At 37.0% G+C, this 21,723-nt stretch overlaps 1 protein-coding gene across 2 annotated transcripts in view; it reads left to right on the top strand.

Moving 5' to 3' along the window:
* The window catches only part of kcnb1 (potassium voltage-gated channel, Shab-related subfamily, member 1), a 51,247-nt gene that overhangs the window by 22,610 nt on the left and 6,914 nt on the right, over nucleotides 1–21,723 (top strand). The window lies entirely within an intron of this gene.

Genomic DNA, 21,723 nt, shown 5'->3' with positions numbered 1-21,723 from the left:
TGAGGAGAGAGCAGACTTCGACTGAAAATTTGAAGAAAAACAGGTTTCACTCCACTCCCCCACCCTCTCTGCTTCACTCATGCCCCACCTCCAAGCTCCACCCCTCTCACAGCATCTGCGCGGCTACCGCATGCGACCAGAAGGGGGGGGGGGGCGGGATTCAGCGTGTGTGAGCTGTGATTGACACTCCAGCAGACGCTCCTCTGGCTGTGATTGGTTGTTTTGACTCGTCCCGAATTATTCTTTCCAGATTGAAATACAGGCAGTAGGCGGGACCAATTGAAGCAGTTTTTTTCACAGGTTACATATCACATGTACTGCTGTCTGGGCATAGGGACAGTTTTAGCCAATATGACAAAAAAGTGATTTTTAAAAACTTACAGACTTCAGCTTTAAACCACAAACCTTCCTCTCTGTTCAATGATGACTTTTTTCTTTCTAACAAAGATGCACTATGAATAACCACAAGCTTGGAGTGATCTCCTAATATGCTGTTGTTCTTTTTGTTCTTCCTCTGTGACTGAAAGATTTTGTCAGCCTGGCAACTCTGAGCTTTGCTTAAAAAAATAATACTACTATACTGTGGCAAAGTATCTAATAAGGCTAACCAGATAAAGCATCTAGTCAGAAACTGAGATTCAACAAGAATAATATTATAAATCAAAATGTTAAGTTTTTTTTCTTTTTGATTTGACTGCCGTATTTTTAAAAACCCCTTAATATAAAATTCATGTCATTTATCTGTAAGGATGGAGAAAAACATGAGAAGAGAGAGAAACACTAAAGACAGACAGGAAAAAGTGACAAGCTGGTCTAATATTAAAGGTATAACAGAGGATTTTCATGAATTCTTGAAAAGACCTGCCCTCTCCACTTAAAAAAAATGCACATGCAAAACCCTGTACCCGCTCCCGAGGCGGAACGCCTATTAAATGTGTGCAGAGCATGCACAAAGCATGAGCCCATTTCTCCTTGTTCACGCTCTGTTTACAAGTTGCTATTTGCATTACTCATAGAAGCATACTTCCAAAATAAGATTTGCAATTTTCCCACTATATCAGACTCACCACCAGTAAATGAAAATGGGGAAGAGCGCATAGGATGTCCTTATGTAAACATACCATCAGAATGATTGACAATTAGGAGGACCACTCATTTTGATTATCCACACGCAACAAGAACATCCTGTCCTATACCTTTAACTAGAAGAGCTGTTATACCAAGTAAACAATATCTGAACAGTATCTATATAGAAAAAGTGCTCAAGTAAAATGTGTAATTCATGTAAAGTTGTTATATAAGGCTTGATTTACTTGGAGAAGAGCACATGGAAAGGCTGAAGAAGATGGTATCTGCTATACCTGTAGTGATGACACTATAGTTTAAAGTTCTGCTTGGGAAAATATGTGCAGGCAGACTCATCAAGTCATTCTAAGTTTGATGAAATCATAAATATTTTGGCATGTAAAAGCATCAACTATGCAATACAAATAATATATATTTCCCTTTTTTTTGCAATGAGGCGGTCCTCTATCTTCATTTTACTAATAAAATTTGAATTCTTAATTCAGTAAACTTAATTATGGATATTTTCCCAAATGTCTAAGAATTCTAAGCCACGTTCATCTCCTTCCTCTTTCTAAGTTTGATGATAATTGATAATAATTTAGGCCAATTGAATATTCTACTATTTAATAAGACCCATTTAATAAGTGGAGGTGGTTAATATTGCTTCCAAATATCTGGTTTGCAATATAACTTGAGATTACATAGATATTACACACAGTTATCTTCCAGAAGCCCGTATGTTGACCAGGCTCCTCATCAAAATCAGAATCAGAATCAAGTTTATTGCCAAGTAGGTTTGCACTTACAAGGAATTTGACTTGGTGTTGTTGGTGCAGACAAAAAACAGAATAAGATACAATATATATATATATATATATATATATACACAGAAGCTATATACAAACAGTAGACTGTGCGTTAATGTAACGCAGAAATCCTGAATGGGGCAGAGAAACATTGTCCAGTGTCACGGGCGGCTCTTGGCCTTGTTGACAAGGCCGGTAGCAGATGGGAAAAAACTGTTTTTGTGATGGGAGGTTCTGGTCCTGATGGACCGCAGCCTCCTGCCAGAGGGAAGTGACTGAAATAATCTGTGACTGGGGTGCGAGGGATCAGCCACAATCTTCCCTGCACGCCTCAGAGTCCTGGAGGCGTGCAGCTCCTGGAGAGATGGGAGATTGCAGCCAATCACCTTCTCTGCAGACCTGATGACACGCTGCAGTCTGCTCTTGTCCTTAGCAGTGGCACCAGCTTACCAGATGGTAATGGAGGAAGTGAGGATGGACTCAATGATGGAGTAGTAGAACTGCACCATCATTGTCCTGGGCAGGTTGAATTTCTTCAGCTGCCCCAGGAAGTACATCCTCTGCTGGGCTTTTTTGGTGAGGGAGTAGATGTTCAGCTCCCACTTTAGGTGGGAGATGATAGTTCCCAGGAAGCTTAAAGACTCCACAGTGTCAATGGTGGAGTCACAGAGGGGGATGGTGGTAGCTGGGGCTGTTCTCTTTCTGAAGTCCACAACCAACTCCACTGTTTTTAGAGCGTTGAGCTCCAGGTTGTTCTCCCTGCACCAGTTTACCAGATGGTCAGCCTCCCACCTGTAGGCGGACTCGTCACCATCGGAGATCAGTTCGATGAGAGTGGTGTCGTCCGCGAATTTCAAGAGCTTGACAGACTGATGAGTGGAGGTGCAGCTGTTGGTGTACAGGGAGAAGAGCAGAGGAGAAAGAACACAGCCCTAGGGGGAACCAGTGCTGATGAGCTGTGAGTCAGAGAACTGTGTTCCCAGCTTTACGTGCTGCTTCCTGTCCGACAGGAAGTCTGTGATCCACCTGCATAAGGCACATTCAGCTGGGAGAGCTTCTCCTGTAGCAGAGCTGGGATGATAAAAGCTTTGTCCCCGAATAAAGAGCTCAGAAGGCAAAATCCAAAGCAGCAATAAAAAATCTTTGAAGGTTAAGACAGGCTGAAAAACGCTATTTTAATCACGTTTGGTTGCAGAAATTATGCTTAACATGAGAACTGACTGGCATAACAGGTTCAAGGGAAATGAATAACCTCACCAGTGTTAACTCATTATGAAACAAAACCAAGCATATAGCTGGACATAAAGTAATTAGTAGATAGCATTTTTTTTTTTTTTTACAATTTTGGCACTAGCTGTGCAGTTTAACTTTATTATTATTATTATTATTATTATATTATTATTATTATTATTATTATTATTGTTATTATTATTATTATTATTATTATTATTATTATTATTATTATCTCTTATTAAGATCATTGTGCATAACCTACACTTTTGACAAAGGACCTGGGTTGAGCCAGGTAGAGTTTAGCATTATTTCTTTTTTTCCACAAGTTTTACTTTATGTTTACTTCAAGTGAACTCCGAGGAATTTGAACTAGGCTTCAGTCTGATAAATCTCCTCCCAATAAGCACTTCTTCTAGAAATTAAAAGAGGATCTCTTAAGCTATGTTCACACTGAAGGTAAATATGACCCAAATATCTGACCTTTTCACCACATCCTGAACTTTTGATTTGGACCATTTCCATATGTGCTTCTAAATCAGCTAAATACAGAATAGATTTAAAAATGTCTACAGTCTGAGCATTTATGCCAAATTTAATGTCATTGCTACAGTTGCCAATGCACATGCTGAAAGACTTTTCTGCATCAGCAGAATCAATCAATCAATCAATCAATCAATCAATCAATCAATCAATCAATCAATCAATCAATCTATCTATCTATCTATCTATCTATCTATCTATCTATCTATCTATCTATCTATCTATCTATCTATCTATCTATCTATCTATCTATCTATCATCCATCCATCCATCCATCCATCCATCCATCCATCCATCCATCCATCCATCCATCCATCCATCCATCCATCCATCCATCCATCCATCCATCCATCCATCCATGGTCTATATGCAAGAGGCAGGTTGCCCCTGTTTTGCAGACATTTATCTAATTTCTGCAAAATTTGCAATAATAAAACAAAATGTTGATTTGGAACATACTACTGATAAATTTTTCTGTTTACATATACTTGTTAAGTAGTCCTTTGTTTACAGTGTAGAGAAAAAGGTTTATTTTAGAGTTTTTAGTTACTGTGAATAGGGGAAACAAAGAATGTACTTGTGACCGAGAAACTGGTTTTTAGAATATGTAGCTTTAAAGCTGAAGTCTGTAAGTTTTTAAAAATCACTTTTTAGTCATATTGGCTAAAACTGTCCCTATGCCCAGACAGCAGTACATGTGATATGTAACCTGTGAAAAAAACTGCTTCAATTGGTCCCGCATACTGCCTGTATTTCAATCTGGAAAGAATCATTCGGGACGAGTCAAAACAACCAATCACAGCCAGAGGAGCGTCTGATGGAGTGTCAATCACAGCCCCCCCCTACGCTTAACCTGCCGCAGCGCCCGGCTGCCGCAGTCAGGAGGACGCGCGTGGAAGTCATGGTGGAGCGACAGCCACCAGAGAAAGAGAAACTGCCCTTACTGCCCCTGCCGACAACTGCTTACATGGCAAACTTCGGTATAACCAGCATCTTATATCTAGCTGCTTGGAGGTGAGTGTTATCGCTCTCACCGGTTCACACTCCATGCCGCGTACGCTGCTTGGACGCTTCTGGTCGCATGCGGTAGCCGCGCAGGCGCTGTGAGAGGGGTGGGGCTTGGAGGTGGGGCATGAGTGAAGCAGAGAGGGTGGGGGAGTGACGTGAAACCTGTTTTTCTTCAAATTTTCAGTCGAAGTCTGCTCTCTTCTCAATGTTACAGACTGCAGCTTTAAGTATTATGTTGCATATTTTATGTTCATGCAGTGTTAATGTGCTGAAAACTGATGCTGTAGTTGATGAGTTTTTCACAAGCCATCTTTTGCATTTTTTAGCAGATATGCAAAAGCTGTTCATGTCATCAAAGGGCCAAATCATAAAGCAAGACGATACAAACTAATTTCAACAAACAATTTACATATCAGCCTTATTAAAAAAAAAAATCTATGAAAATGCTATTTTCATTGCATGCTACATCAATTTTTTTTCTTTTAAGGTGACGCTTTTAGAATAGCACAAAATTAGGAGAATATGTGATTTTACAAGAAAAGAAAACATGATTTTTTTTTGTATACAATCGTATGCCCCATAATCTGTGCTACTAATAATTTTACTACTGTAGAGTTAGTGACTTAATCTTTCAGTACTTGCAATTGCAATTCTTGTGGATTATGTGGCCATTTTATACATCAACGGCTGATTTCAGGTAACCTGAGAATAGTAATTGTTAATACAGTTCCTTAGATAGATTTATAGTTGTACTTTGACAAGGCAAATTGAATCAAATAAGTATTAAAAGGATGAGATTTTGCCAGAGCCCTTTTGGGTTGGTAGGTACACTTACCAAACCATCACAGTGTTGTTTTGAAAATAAGCTCATGCAAAATGTTTCTGCAAGGAACTACGTGCACTGAGTTTCATTAAGCTATTTTAAAAAGCAATAAAAAAAAAAAAAAAACACAATATTATCAGTAATGTATGGTGTTTGGTAACACTAAGTTTTCTCATTTTGATACAGTGTCTATAGAGAACACTGATATTCATAATTTTAACAGCAATAAAGTGCAGTAAGTAGCTTACTTCACACTTGATTCATCAAACAACATCGGCAAAGGGGAAAAAATAGCTAGTGATAATACAGGTCTTATGGTTATCTTTTAACACTCATTGTCTTCTTGCATCTCTTCAAAAAAGGCAAAATTTGTAAAGTTTACACAACTAGCTGTCCAGTAAATGGATATAGGATTAGGGTGTTGATCTCTGAGGTTCCTCTAGAGATATCATGGCTACATGGTTTAAGGCCAAAGGTTTGCATACTGTCAAAACCTTCATCATGGAAAAATAAATCTTTCTGCAATATAAAGAATTAACAGTTGGATAAGATATTTTATATTTAACTTGAGTACAAGGAGTAGGATCACAGAGTTCCACCGTTCTGAAGACACCTTGGCTTTACTGTACATGACTTTTTAAGGATAAAGCTCAGAGTAAGGAAAAAAGAAAGAAGAGTGGGTATACTGTAACTGAATCAGTAATAAAAAAACATGCATGAATAAACTAACAAAGGAGAATGACCCTAATCAGCACACAGCATAGAGGCCCCTAACATTTCCACCTCACCTTTCTTTCATTAATATCCTCTGACAAAACATCTGGAGCCTTCACATAACAGCTGCATTCCAACCAAGATTTATATACACAAAGGGGTCTACCGTTTATTCATTTTGTGGTTTATTTAAGAAAAGACTAAAGCATGCTAAAATAAAAGTTCAAAACTTTTAATCATTTTACATCCACTTTAGAATTATGATCTACTTTGTGTAGAATGCTGACAAAGTAAATACTTTGGAGATTCTGGTTTCAAGGGGACAAAGGATGAAAAAGAACAAAGAATATAAATTTGTTCCCCATGATGCTTTCTAAGTCATATTACTTGTAACAGATTTTTTAAATTTAAATAATACAATAAAATGTAAATAGGCTAATAGTGCGAATATCTTTAAACATTTCCAGTTTCAGTTGCATCAATGTTAGTGAGAACTATGCTCATCCTTATTGAGTCTATTTTAGCATCTCTTCTTCTGAGGTGAAATAAAAGACAATGGAAGCAAACATGGCACCAAGTCATTGTATTTAAATGACTAAACTTTTAGGTTTGAGTCCTAAACATGTTTTAAATGTTTATTTTTCACATGACTTAAAAAAAACTGCATTGCTTCTTACAAAGAGTAGGTTTTCTAGTATAATTTAAGAAAATCTCAAGGCTGTAAACTTGGATGTTCAATCTAAACAGTATGTGTTCTGACATGGTGACCTGTTAAAATGAATTAGCTTTGAAAAGGAGCAAGGAGCTGCGGTTTCTGGCCCCTCTGCATCAGCTCTGGAGGTGGTCAAGAATCATGGGCAGCTGCTTCAAAGCTCGGCAAGATCCTTTGTTCATTCAATTTGTAGTCAAGCTGTTATGTGAGCACCAAGTGAAAGACACGAAAGACGTCACAGGCCTGGAAGGGTGTAGGGAGGGCTGTGAAGTCTGTAAAGTGAAAAAAATGCTGTGATCAGGAGATCTGGGGTGTTTGAGAAGGTAAACATAAAAGAGAAAAATACTGCATTCAGAGTGAATTTAAGAAAATAAAGACATATGAACTGAGGGAGATGGACAGTGACTCTGACATTGTGGTATTTTGTAAAGAAATGTTTCTTGAGCATGAGGTGTGATCGTCCACCTCAGTCATGTTTCTATAGGGCTTCAAATGAAACCAACAATAAAGTGATTAGTGTAAATAGAACAATATGAAATGTTGTTTGTTCCAAAATGATTAGTACAAAAAAGAGCTTATTCTATAAAGGAAAAACCCCCCTCATGTCCAGAAACTGCTTAGCCTTTCAGTTGTGTGACAGCATGAGCAAATACGTTTTGTGTCAATTCTAAATAAAAGAAACTCTCATTGTTATTAAGGTGGAGGACAATATTGGAAATACTTAGCGAGCAAGCCTTTAGTGCAGGGAAAGCCTGGTGCCATTTTAAATCATTCATGCCAGAAATACACACGTGTTGTTTACTGTTAATTTTTTTTATTTCAAAACTTAAGAGAATTCAAAGCTTTTACATTATATTTTAGTTTCACGTTTTCTCTCTTTTATAAACGACCCAAAATGCTATTTGAATAGATATTTAAACACTGTTTTTAGTTTACTTGACAGTAAAGTTCTGTCAAACATGCACAAAAAAATTGCACTGTAAGATTTGGAGGAAACCTACAGAAAAAGAAAGTGTAGTGACTAAATATCTACATATGATTTAATACCTCTGGTTTATCCTCTAAGGTTAGCCCTCAGGGCTAACCTTAATCCTAATGTTGGTGGATTAGAAACCTAGACCTAAGGTTAAAAGATTTAATATGACTTCATTCACTTTGGGGCTTACTTCAGTTTCAGGATTAACTCCAGGGGTGTGCTTCCAGCAACGACTGTAAAAAGGGAGGTTTCCTGGCCTGCTTTACATTACTCTTGGAAATGCCTCCAAACTGGAAAGTGAGGAGTTTAATTGGGCTGTTGTCAGGAAAAAGAAAAGTGATGGAAAATTTCATATTACTAAATGATCTTGAACTAAAAATAAACTGCAAAGTAAAACAATACTCAGATTAAAATTACAACAATCAACACTCACTATGTTCACAATTCAGAGTCCTGACTCGCCATAATGGCATGTGTCATAGTGAGATGATTTTATAGTATTTTTACTCATAAAATCAGAATATGGCATAGAACAGTATTTTTGTCATTGTTATGGTCATGTTTTAACAGTGGCCATATCTAGGAAAATACAAGTTTTAAAAGAGCAGGAACCAGAAACGCTATCACCTTTGAGATTTTGTCACTCTGACTCCCCTGTTTCACGTTCTGTGGCAAAGTGATGTACACATGTCCCAAGCTACGTAGACATGTACTGTTTTAACCAACAGAAACAGTAAACTGCATTAGCCTTGCTGCAACATACAGAGGGCAGCTTTAAGACAGCTTTTGGCTGAACATTGCAAAACAAGTTCACACAAAAATGCCAAATTTGCACAGTACCTTTAATATTGCACTATAAAGCCCACTTAATATAGTTTATTTGCTAAAAGAAGTTTATTTGGGGATTAGTTACTGTTTAAACTGATGAAGTCTGTTTCTAAGTACTTGATCAAAACAAATGACTTATGGGTTGCCACACTAATTGAGCTTGGCTTCGACCATCTTCAGTTTGTCTCCTTTACAGTTGCTATTCTATGCGATTGGATTGGACCATATAGTTGTCACAAAGGTCCCAATATGTAGTGCTACTTAAAAACAGAAAATCCACCTTTTCATTCTACCCTTCCTGACCCATTTCACTGTGTTTTTAATTGCTGAATTATTTGTAAATCATACTTGGTTCTCAGTATGCTTTGCAACTATATAGATAATAAACCAAACTGAAGAAAAAAAGCGATGATCCAGTCACTTAAGATTAATTTAGATTGCGTTTATATTACTATTAAGCCCACTTTGTATTGTTTGTAAACCTAGTTTCTGGACTTAAAGTTGGACTTTAGATTTTTGGAATAAATTACCATCATTACTTCAATTCTTGAAATCAACATCAACAATGTTAACTATTTTTTATATATATATATTTAACCATGTCCCTTTGTTTTATTTTGCCTCCTGATTTTTTATGTTCAGCTCTTTGCTGATAAGTAAAAACTAACAATTAATTGAAGATATTCACTCCTAACACTGGATGTAGAGTCCAACTTATCAGGCATTCATTACTAAAAGAAGAAATTAAAAAATTTAGAAGTGACCATTTTTATGAAGATCCACACAATGTATGAACTGTTAGATTCATTAAGGGACCTCTTTCTTTATGTTTTGCACAGCTCCTAGCCACTTCGGGTATGCTAAACCTTTTCTTTGTAAGAATACTCTTAATTCATAAGTTTTGTTGGGTCCATAATTAGATATGTGAGTCTTTGTTGCCTTTAAACCAAATTAAATTGAATATGCTCACATGAAAGACAATCATCCACAGTTCCTGTGGCAAAAAGAACAAAAAGTATCTGGGTTGCTTTTTTTCCCTCATATGTGCAGAAAACAAAAGTGCAACACAAACAGTTTAAATTAGTTCTTATATCAGTGAGTATATTTTGAAAGAAAGCCATGCTGGGACATTGAGGCTCTGGAGAAAACATGTGCATGGTGAAAATAAAATATTTAACACTTCTGGTTGGCAGCAAAAAAAGAAACTCTGATTGGCTTTCCTCTACTTTGATATAAAGACATATGTATTCCCAACATGAAAACGGGGTTTCGGCCGCAAAGTGTATGAAATATTTTATTGAAGAGATGGTGCTTTCAGCCTGTGGAAGTGAAGTAGAGGTCGTGCCTGCTGGTAAAATGCTGTCTCACTTTACGATATAAAAATATGCCCTAGAAGATTGAGTAAGTGGTTATTATTGTAGCTCTGTGTAGGGTTTCCAAATCAGAGCCAGCAGTGAAATGGAGAGTTGATTTATGTCAATGCTGAATCATGCATGTCTGTGCGGACACAGTGAAAATCGTCCGGGGTTCTTCCAAAGCTTTTTGACAAATTTTTTGTCATTGTTGTATTAGGCTACATTTGTCTTCCTCTCTTCAACAGTATGTATATTTTATTAGTGTAGTCAAGCAGAAGATAATTTAGAACCATGCGTTTCTGGGACTTGACCCCAGTACTACAGCCTACCCTCTGCATCTCAACAGCAAACTACACTTTCGGGGACTGGTGGAAGAAATGTATTTCGGTTTAACTAAACCAAATTAATCTTAATCCCGCCCTTTTTTACTAAGTAAAGCAAGGGTTATTAATTATGGTTGGATTATTATAACTATTCAGAGGACTGAACTGCAACATTTTTAATATGTACGCTTAATATAAGGAGATAAATCCAAAAATAAAGTTACAACCACTAACATGCTAACCTGAATTTAAATATCCTTATTTTGCAACAAGAAGAAAAGGCAGATCTGCCCTTTAAATAGCTGAAAATAACAAAAGACAACTTTTTCAGTTAACTGAAATTTGGGTTAGACTATGATTTCTGAATTATAGCTAAAATTTAAATTTGCCAGTAATTAAAAAAATAAATAAACATGGGTTAAAGACATAAAGGTAAAACTGACAAAGGTAAGGTAACATGGATCATATTTTCCTTTGTGGACTACAAGATAGTTTTGCAAATGCTCTTCCAAATCAAACTGACTGTGACCAGTCTAAGCTGTTTACCGATGGGGATTTATAGTCCTATCAATGAGGAAGAGGCCATTATTCCAATGTAGCTCACACAGCTTTTTCAGGGAACATTCAGGAAGGATGTTCAGAACATGCATTATGTTTCATTGATACAGATTAACCTGACTAGTCTACTGCATCAAAAATATATATTTTAATGATATGCTAAACTGTGGTTTTGCCAACAACAGGTATTGTCTTCAAACAGGAGGTATGTTGTTTTTGGAATATTGCTTCTATGATAGATAGGGAATAGGGAAGTTTTCCTTACTGTATTTTGAACTGAAATTCCAACACTATAGCCCTGAGGCATAAGGTTCGTGTAGCCCCATAGGTAATCTCAGGTCCTTTCACTTGTAATCGTAAAAAACATGTAATACTCCACGTCTCACCACAGCAAAAGTCACAACTCACAGAGACCTGCCTCAGAATGTGTGCCAGCTGCTCCTTTCCTTATCAAAAGGCATCCACTTTCCGTGAAGGTTGTGGAAATAGGTAAATGGATGACCTTAATGTAAGTTTGGAGGCAGAAGGCAGAGAAAGCATTTATCACGTAGGAGGAGAAACTACCCTCTACGGTAAGAAAAGGAGAGCAGCCCCTGATTATCAGTGAGGTGATCCTAACCCACATTTTGAACTACTTAGCGTTTTCTATGCATGAAAACGAAAACATTCACCCATGCAGCATTGCTGAGGAACAAACACAACTTTTCTTGGTGGGGGTTAAGATTCTGCTGTCATCTGGAATTAGAAATGGCTTTTCCTGCATTAGTAGTGACTAAGAACTTACCTCAAACAGAATCTATCATTGCTTAGCAGCTTTATTGAGGCAGAGAAGACTTGTCAACATCTACTAAAGGGGTTTATGTGTGTGCATGCTGCGCTGTCATACAGGTAGCCTTTGAACAATTTAGATTTGAGAGCTTTTTCACTATTAGTTTTTATCAAAATAAAAAAAAGGATGTCATGAAAAACCTACAAGCATAATTAAGCCTGACCCAATTCTCAATTCTCCTAGACTTGGGGGGTTTAGTAGTTTCTATGTAATAGTGCAGGTAGCATCTTTTAAGAAAACCAGGTTTATTTTTATGTTGACTGGTGACTATATTTATCCCAGTAATGAGTGCGTTTGAGAGTAAGTCCTATGAGTCTCTGTTTGGATTATGATTTCAGTTTTTCCATGTTTTAGACACTGAAAAACAGGTATTACTAAGAAAACTCATAATGATTAAGATTAATTTAGGACAGAAACATATTTCTGATTATGAAATTTGGGTTTTGTGAAAGTTTCGCCCTTCATTGTTAACCATGGCATTTGAAGCAAATAATTGCACACATAAAAAAAAATACATTTTCCCAATTTTATATAGCACTTTTGTATTTTGATTCAACTCTTAAGTTGTCTTTTGGTTATATGACAGTGCAATATGTATAAAATATTTGTTTTTATAGAAATCAGCTGTCCTGCATAAGAAAAAATGTTTTTTTTTTTTGGAAAATATAAAGGTACAGTACAGCTATGTTTAATTCTGTTTCTAAAGGCAGCTGAAAAAATCCAAATATAGAAAAAAATGTAATAAAAATAGGGTAAAATTGTGGATCTGATCTGTAGATCTGCAAAAGATCTGTCAAAGATAAGAAATAAAACAGCTGGTTGAAAAGGTTTACAAAACACCTCATCTGAACACACAACGCATCAGAAGTTAAAGAAGACGTGCTAGAATAGTGAAAGACCTCAATTGGCCTAGTCTTGTAAGCCAAGAACATCAAAATAACCTCTTACACCCTAAGGGGGTATAAATAAATTTCTGCCTGACAAAAACACACAAAAGTAAATAACTTATAGCCTCAAAGCTATTAGATTTAAGAAGAAACTTTTGGTACGTCTGTAAAGGTAAGATGTCATAGAATGGTTTTCTGGTGTCAGCACCATTGTAGCTTTGACCCTGCCTGAAATATTAGGGACAAAATACAAAATATTTTGCATTTTTTGAACCTCGCCAAAATTTTCTTTGAAATAAACATTGCAAAACACTACCAAAATACTATTTATAGCACAAAAAAGTAGTACAGACTTTCAAATCTAAATGTTGTGTAAAAATATACCAAATTTGGACTCAATCAGATGAATCATATTTATTTTAGAATGGTATTAGTGAGAAATTTCTTAGGCGGAGAGGCCATTTTGGCACATTTATCCATAAATGTCACCAAACTGTGCCAAATATGTTTTTTGCATCAATACTGGGGGTTTGGTCAAATTACGAGGTCACGTAGCAGCTGGACCCGCCGGTGGGTCCGTAGGGTTCAAGGGGATAAGGCTGAAATCTACTCAAGCCTCTTGGACAGGCAAGTCCCCGAATTCAAAAAGCTCAGGATCTATTGTATTGAAAGAAGAGTCTGATGTTTTTTGTTCAAGGACGGGATCTGCTGCATGCATACTTTTTTAATATGAGGTTTGTATTATAGAACACAGTTCAAACTGTGCTACACTTTTAAACTAACAACTGGTTACACTGTCTGTACCAGAGGCGTAGCAAGTAAGTGTAGCTACTAAGTGTTGGATATTTATATGAAATCCATATTATATTGTGTAATCAACACTTAAAGCTGCAGTCTGTAACATTGAGAAGAGAGCAGACTTCGACTGAAAATTTTAAGAAAAACAGGTTTCATGCCACTCCCCCACCCTCCCTGCTTCACTCATGCCCCACCTCCAAGCTCCACCCCTCTCACAGTATCTGCACGGCTACCGCATACGACCAGAAGCGTCCAAGCAGCGTACGTGGCAGCTCTTCCATTGACATCTTCTTTTTTGAAGTCTTTGCCGTGTAAGCAGTTGTCGGCAGGGGCAGTAAGGGTAGTTTCTCTTTCTCTGGTGGCTGTCGCTCCGCCATGACTTCCACGCGCGTCCTCCTGACTGCAGCAGCCGGGCGGCAGCGGCAGGTTCAGCGGTGAGAGGGAGGGGGCGGGATTCAGCGTGTGTGAGCTGTGATTGACACTCCATCAGACGCTCCTCTGGCTGTGATTGGTTGTTTTGACTCGTCCCGAAATATTCTTTCCAGATTGCAATACAGGCAGTAGGCGGGACCAATTGAAGCAGTTTTTTTCACAGGTTACATATCACATGTACTGCTGTCTGGGCATAGGGACAGTTTTAGCCAATATGACAAAAAAGTGATTTTTAAAAACTTACAGACTTCAGCTTTAAAGCAGATAAGATATATTTTCTTGACTGGTAAACACATAGAAATGGCTGAAATGTTGCAAAACAATTTTGTGAAAAATTATTAAATTTCAAGTAACAAAATACTTTTTTTTCTCTCCTCCTGACTACCTTTTTAATAAAGTCAGCAAAAATTCAACAAAAACTAGCTCAATCTTTAGTTGAATTATCGTATTACCTGGTGGCATCTTTACTGCTTGTTAAGTAAAGGGAATAAATGTGGTCAACTAAGATGGGGAATGTTCTCAGTGACTAATATTTTGTTTTTAAAATATAAATGCAGCATTAGTTAGTTCAGCTTAATAATATTTACATGCAGATTAGTTGACATTATTTCTTCTCAGGCAGGCTATTTCAATTTTAATTGAATTAGTTGGTGCACCTTTAAATTGCATCCACTTTGGCTCAAGCTGTCCACTTGTGAAACCTGTGAGGATTTGCATGTTAATATGTGTGTGTGAATTTGAAAAGGATTAAAAACACTGACATGAGATGGTCACTAACCTAAGCTCCTACAAACTATGGAATAAGGAATCTTGCATTGTTACTGTTCAGGACATAAGCATGTTTTAGTTCTGTGAGGTAATGAAAATCTTTCTTTGTGTAATGGTTGCAATATAAAAAATAAAAACAGTTACATCTACCATTTTAGTAAGCTCCACTCTATCTTTGTTTCTCTGTTTGTGAACATTTTCTACACTCTCTTGCTGTCTCTCCTCAGTTTTTATTTTCCTTCAGATACAGTTCTAAAATGCTTAAAACTTCACTGTCACCATCACCATGGTAGCTGTCATCATTGTGTGACTTGCAGATGCCTCCTATTCAGGCACTGATGTTGATTGACTGTATTTGCAGAGGAGTTTGTGTCTTTCTATGTCTGATCCTGTCTTTGCATTTCATATCCATGCTCTTTTCCTGTTTATTTTTTTCCCCCCTCTATTCTGATGTTTGCAGAGCATACAGCAATGCTATCTGGTTTCTGTAATAAATAAATTATTATAAACTCCAAAACTGCATGAACTGCATCATACATTCACTAAAGTACAGGCAGAAAGCTTGAACTACAGTCTAGCCTTTTTATATTTTTGGCCGGATCTTACCATACATCAAGGCTGAAGAAAAAAAATCAAGTGCTGTTAATGGTCAAGAGGAGCAGGTAGTTTGCATTGATTTCTTAATTTAAAAAATATATATATTTTGAACTAATAGATCTTGCTTTACTCATCCATCTGAAAACTACATTTGAATTGTACCCCAAGTTAGAATCCCACAGAAAACAGCCTCCGTTGGTGTAGCACGCCAGATCCTATAATGTTTCTAATTATATAACCACCAAGGACCAGTTGGATTTTAAATATAGATGCTAAGTCTGGATTCTCTTCTTCATCTGAAATACATGAATAATTGAAGAGCAGTGGAGATGAGGTGGGATTCATTCAAAAGATGGATAGAGCAAATATGAATTTCATACCTACATTAGTGGTTTAGCGTTTTTTTAGAATTTTAAAATCATTTTATGTACTCCTTATTTAAGTATTTTAATGGCAAAATAAAAAAAAAATGTAATTAATTACACTAATGGAATAAAGAGATATTTAAATGCATATCTTCGTTGGAAATCTTGAACACATTCAATATTGATAAAAGAATAGTACAAATAAATGAAAAAAAGGCTACATACAGACATACAGACAGAATACAATATCTACGCAGAAAATATAGGGTTGTAAAGATGAAACCACCTGAAGTTGACAAAGCTTTTAATAAGTATTATAATACTTCTGCAATGCCAGTGGGGAAAGCACTAGCTCTGCCACACAGGCATACAACCTAAAAGAAGGAAGGGGAAAAAAAGTAGGGTGTAAACCTTTGTCCAAGCATCCACCCTAACCCCTATACAGAGCACATTATATAGGGTTTAGACCATTTTATATATGATTGTCTAATAGATAAAAAAAATATTTGACTCAAAATTTGTACAAATCAACTGGAAAAGTGATGTACATCCATGGTCACTAGAAAGGAAGATATTTTCCAGAAAGCATCACGGGATTGGTTTAGGGAGCTAGGGAGAACAAAGATGGAGCAAGCACTTTTAAGATTAAGTTTGGATGCTGATTGGCTTTTGTGGAGGTGTGGTTTAAAGCTGATTGGCTGTGTCGCAGGTTATTATTATAGAGCACTGAGAATGAACTGGGAGAACCCCCTTCCCTCCTCAGACCGATTCCCCAGCTTCACCTCCTTATATCCTTTGGAAATCCACTCACAAGAACAGCGGTTAGCCTAAAACACAATAACTATTCTTTCACTAACATTTTTATATTACTTAAAGGTGGGTTTGACTGGGATAATTCACTTATTTGTTAATTTAGCTTCTAAATAACAGATAAAGAAAATATTGGTCTGATATTCCACCTGAAAAATAGTGTTTCATTTTTTTGATTGACACTTTAACCTTTTATCTTTAGTTATATTTATCTGTTTATTATTATTTTCATTTTACTTTTGTTTTTATCACTCCAAGATACTTATATGTAAAATTAGATTATTTTTCACGCATGAAGTTTTGTAAATTCAGTGCTGAATTTGGTCAGTGTTCTGTGTGGAGAAATATCATGTAAATCATAAATAAAGCTGTTTAAAGATATTTTAAGACAAAATGCGTTTTAAACCTAGGAATAGTTAGTATCTGCCCCACCCTTGTTATCCATTAAAAAAGACTTAAGGGCCTCTACTTTAATGTCACAGGATCAAGGTCATGATAATGTAGCTTCTGGCAGAATCCCTCATGTAGAACCATGAAATACAAGTGATTTGCCATGGCAAGACGTTTGGAGGTTACGGCAGACAAGGCTCTGCTGTTCAAAGTTAAGAGGTGATGCAGGGCGGGGAGCCTACAGCTGAGCCACTGCAAATGTGTTTGCTGGGGGAATTGTGGAAGACACAGTCTCCTCCCGTCTCTATGGAAACCCTGTCTCTTTTCACAGCCAGGGAGGCAGAGCCGTTCTACATTTGGAATCAGGGGTGTGAATTATTCTGCATTATTATTCCAATAGTATTGACCAATAAAATTTACTAGAAAATGAAGATCAGTGGTGTAGTAAAGATGATATCCATTAATCTCTTGAGAAGATTAAGGATTAACCATGCGAAGTAAACATCTATGAATGAAAATGATGTCTTGCACACTTATTTGGGAAGTCTTTTCATCTATTTTTGTTCATTAGACTGCTTTATTTACCATTTGAACTTGCAACTTAGAAGATGTGCTGGAATACAAAAAGGGCAAGTTAAGGACACAAATGGTTTGAGCCTTACAAAGCTTTCATAAAGGTGTAAACACAAGGACAGAGGGGAGGGAGATACAAAGGATACTCTGTCAGACATGCTTTTGACAAGCAGGTTCACGTCGCCACCTCCTGTCAAGCTTTGAAAGGGTTGTCATGGTGACAGTGGCAAGCACTTGAGACTGCATTGCATCGCGGTGGCCTGCCATGTGGCTCTAAGGATGATGAGAAAACGAGTCAGCTGTCGGGGGAACTCGGATTGAGCAAGACCTGGATTCACTCAACCGAAAATAGAAACCAACACCTCTTCAGCCCCACCCTTTCTAAAGGCCTGGGTGGAATCTAAAAAGTACTACCTGTCAGCATCACCAAGGTTTAGTGGGTTTCTAAAGGGGAACTTCTGCAAAGTGCTGGCAATAGCACTGGGACCCATAGGATCAGTAGGCTCTGCCACAAGAGCACGATAGTGGAGTGGTGGTTAGTCCCCACAGAGTGGGATTAGTCCCAGTTGCTCCTACAGAAAAGGTGGCAGATTCCCTTGGTATTTAGAGGCTGGGAGTTCTTCAAATACCACTGGGCATTCCACAACTACTGTACTAGGAGAATAAAACTTGGGATTCTACACTTCTGAATTTAATCCAGGCTGTACTGTCAAAGAAGCACACATTTTTTGTTTAAAGTGTAGAAAAAGGTTGAAAATATTCCTCTCAGTAAGGAGGTTTCTACACCAGATTCATACTGCTAATACTTTGGAAGGTCTCAAGCAGTAATACAATGCCACCTAACACATTAATTTATAAAGTCTAATTAATGTAAAATGCATTTGAAATTTGAATTATATTTCAAAATACACTGGATTGTTTTCTTGCCAAATCCATGACAAATACTGAGAATGCAAGGAAAGGATAAAGTCAGAGCTGCAGAGACATATCCTGTCTAAAAGTAGGTCACTGCATGTTTTACAAAACTGTCATCAAGGCACAGCAGAATTTGCAAAAATAACTACATAAATGCAGTTTTCCCAAGTCCATAATATGAATCTCTCTGTTTATACAGTGCAGTCTATGCAATCAGTGTAGTCTAATTTACCCGTCTTTGTCATATACGAATTGCATATTTAGTATGGTTCTGTAAATCTAACTGCCTAATAAGGTTCCAGTGTCACCTTGTCCCAAAGATGTTGCTATTCATTGTGGAATATTGTGTCTGCTGAAAGACAGAGGAACGACATTTTCAGGACACGGTGACACAGGAGACATTTCAACTCTCTTTGCAATATTATGTCTGGTGAGGTGCTGTGCCATATGGTTTCTCAGACACAATCCAGTGCTATAATGGGATTTCCTGTCAGTGTGTCTCCTCTCTCTGTCTTAAATAAAAAGCCCTCCCTCATTTTATATCTTGAATTGTACATAATCTGAATTATGAATGAATTATTATTGTAAGACCATATTTAGAATCACTTCAGTTTTCAAATCAATCTTTGCAAAGGTATGAGACACCCATTTAATCTGATCACATGAAAAAATAAAACTACAACACAGAATGATGGGGTCATTTGTTAAGCAGAGAGCAGTGAAACATAAAAATAACCTTCATTTTGTGTATTGTTAGGATTTGAAATGGTAGATTACATTATTCCTTTTTTCTCCTTTAATGAACTGGAATTATGAAGATCTAACACACCTGAATTTATATTGTCCTTTACTGTCTGGCAAGCCATCACGCGTCATTGTGTGTGGGGATTTCCTCAAAATGTATGTGTTTTTAGCTTGTTTAATCATATTAGAATAATAAAAAAAGATTATTTGTACCAATAAAAAAGTTTTTCACACCTCCGTTTGACCTATCAGAAAACTTTATAAGGTCTAGTTTATTCTCACCAACATCCACTCTAGCAATGTCTTAAATGCCTTTCTAACAAGAGACGTAAAGGCATTTGTTTGAAATCATTCAGTGACTTTGAATTGGTCAGATTGGGCACTAGTACAATTATTGAATCTTTTTACAGACTTCTATAATGTTAAGGGTGTTTAGAAAATAAAGAAAATGTCTGCAATGTCTGGAAGTTGTAAAACAAAGCTTTTAGGAATAGCCCTTTAATGCCAACATTTCTAAATTTTTTTAAGATCAGGTAAGAGCTTCAAGCTTATTCTTTTTTAAATATATTGTTGTGTAAATTAGGGACAGAATGTCTGACACCGACCGGAAAACTGAAATCATGAATATTAAAACAATCATTATACACATTTAGTTCATAAGAAAAGCTGAATATTTCAGGAAAGTTCTTTTTTATTTAGTATTTGTCTGTTTTGCAAACCCATTGTGTTATAAAGTGGGAAAAGGCTTCACAAAACTGAAGCCCTTTCCTATTTTCTGCTATTTTGACAATTTTCCTTTATGTTAAAAGTCTGTGAGTGTTTAAGGTATCTTTGCCTTCACCTTAAAGTGCAACTCACTCCATGTGAAAACATAATCTTAGCCCAGATGAACTTTAGAAAATGCCACTAAAATGGTTTGTCTTAAGAGACCCTTACAGGCGTGACTAACTGTCGGGATGAGCAGTTGGGATTTAGTTTGTACTATGGTTGACATTTTCAATAGCCAATCAGCCTGTCACCAGACAGGTCATATCAAGTTGGACATTTTCCCATTTCTCACTCTGAGTCAGCAGTGAGTTCATAAATAGCTCGTAATTGTGTTGATGCCATTAGAGTCATTTATCGTGCCCCATCTCTTCTTGTTTTACTCTAGACGTGTTTCCATTTGTGTACTGAAAGGATTTTGTCAAATGTGGAGTTTGGTAGATATATGAAAACAGAGCCCTGTGACATTAAAACTACCCAGGGAAGACAGATGTAAAGATGTGCGGGATGGATGAGTGCCTAAAGAGGACAGGGGCCATGGTACCAAATCCAAGGGGAAATGTTCAGGTTTTCCTGGTGGAACTTAACCTCATCAACAAAACATTATATGGCAGCTTTGGTGCATCATCATTAGCAATATTTTTATAGCCTGTAAATTCTATTACCCCTACACCTTTTTTGGTCCTTCCCTTTTTTAGCTGCTATTTTTCCCAGCTGTCCATTTGGAATCTGTCAGGACCCTGCATATCTCTCTTGAGGCTTATTACAAGTCTGATGCATTTCCTACCCAGTCGATGACCTATAATACCTGGTGTTTACAAAGGTGCAGCAGATAGCATAAGCAGCATATCCTGTAATTTACTTTATGGGGAATCAATTTGATTGGAACTGCACCATCATTTTCAATGTAGCCTCTCTATCCCCTTCCATTGTATGCTGCCCCTGTCAGCTTCGCCCCTTACCTTTCAGTCCCAGACCCTCTCGCCTCTTCAAGTGTTTGATTCAAATAGATTTGCTCCTGGATAAGGGAGGGGGGAGAGACACACACAGAAGGAAGAAAATAAACAGATAGGGCTATTATTCATGCCTGCCATGAAGCTATGGCAACAGAATCCTCCTGTTCTGATTGGTCATAGATAAGGGTGTTTTTTTTAGCAACATTTACACCCTGGGGAATCTGATTTATATACTTTTGAATCACATTTTAACTGGTGTTCTCCTTTTCCTTTTAGTATTCCTTTATTTAGAAAAACAAAGTTTATCTATATCTGAAATAGCTGGGACTTGATTTAATGTTTCCATAAAGTTTTATCAAAAGTCTTAATACTGTGTTAATATCAAAGTGAATTACTACAACATATGCATGTTAAAACAAGGTTTTTTCTATGCCATGCTGTCCTGCATAGCGGCTATCACTCTTACAATAAAACAGTTTAACGATACTGTGATTTATATCATCATATAACATCCTAACCTTTAGTGTGTGGGCTACTGCCAAAACAAGCTCAGCATTCCAGCAACTACCTCCTACTCATCTCTGTAAGTTGTGCTGCTTGGAGATTTGGGTTAATATATCTATTGCAGACAATTGCTAGTAAGTAAGCATGTATTTTATACTCCTTAAAGGCATTTGGAGATCATCAGCTGTCATTTTTATTACTCAGTGGTGTATTTGGTTAAGATTCAAGCGCCGTAAAGAAATTTTGGTATGTTGGAGATTTTTCAGCATCATGTATTCTGCTCTCAGGGCTAACATGTTGTCCTTGATTTTAGATTCAAATTTGAAGCACCTTTCAGAGCCTAGCTGGATTCAGAAGCTGCTTTCTGAGGGCCTCAGCCTTCAAAATGCCAGAAGTCATTTAGACGTTTTTTTCAAGGCTAAATCTGGTCGGTCCATCACAGTCTT

This window comes from Cyprinodon tularosa, unplaced genomic scaffold (assembly GCF_016077235.1).
Source record: "Cyprinodon tularosa strain WSP-4 unplaced genomic scaffold, ASM1607723v1 ctg700, whole genome shotgun sequence".
NCBI lineage: Eukaryota > Metazoa > Chordata > Actinopteri > Cyprinodontiformes > Cyprinodontidae > Cyprinodon > Cyprinodon tularosa.
This window is presented reverse-complemented; position numbering and strand designations above follow the sequence as displayed.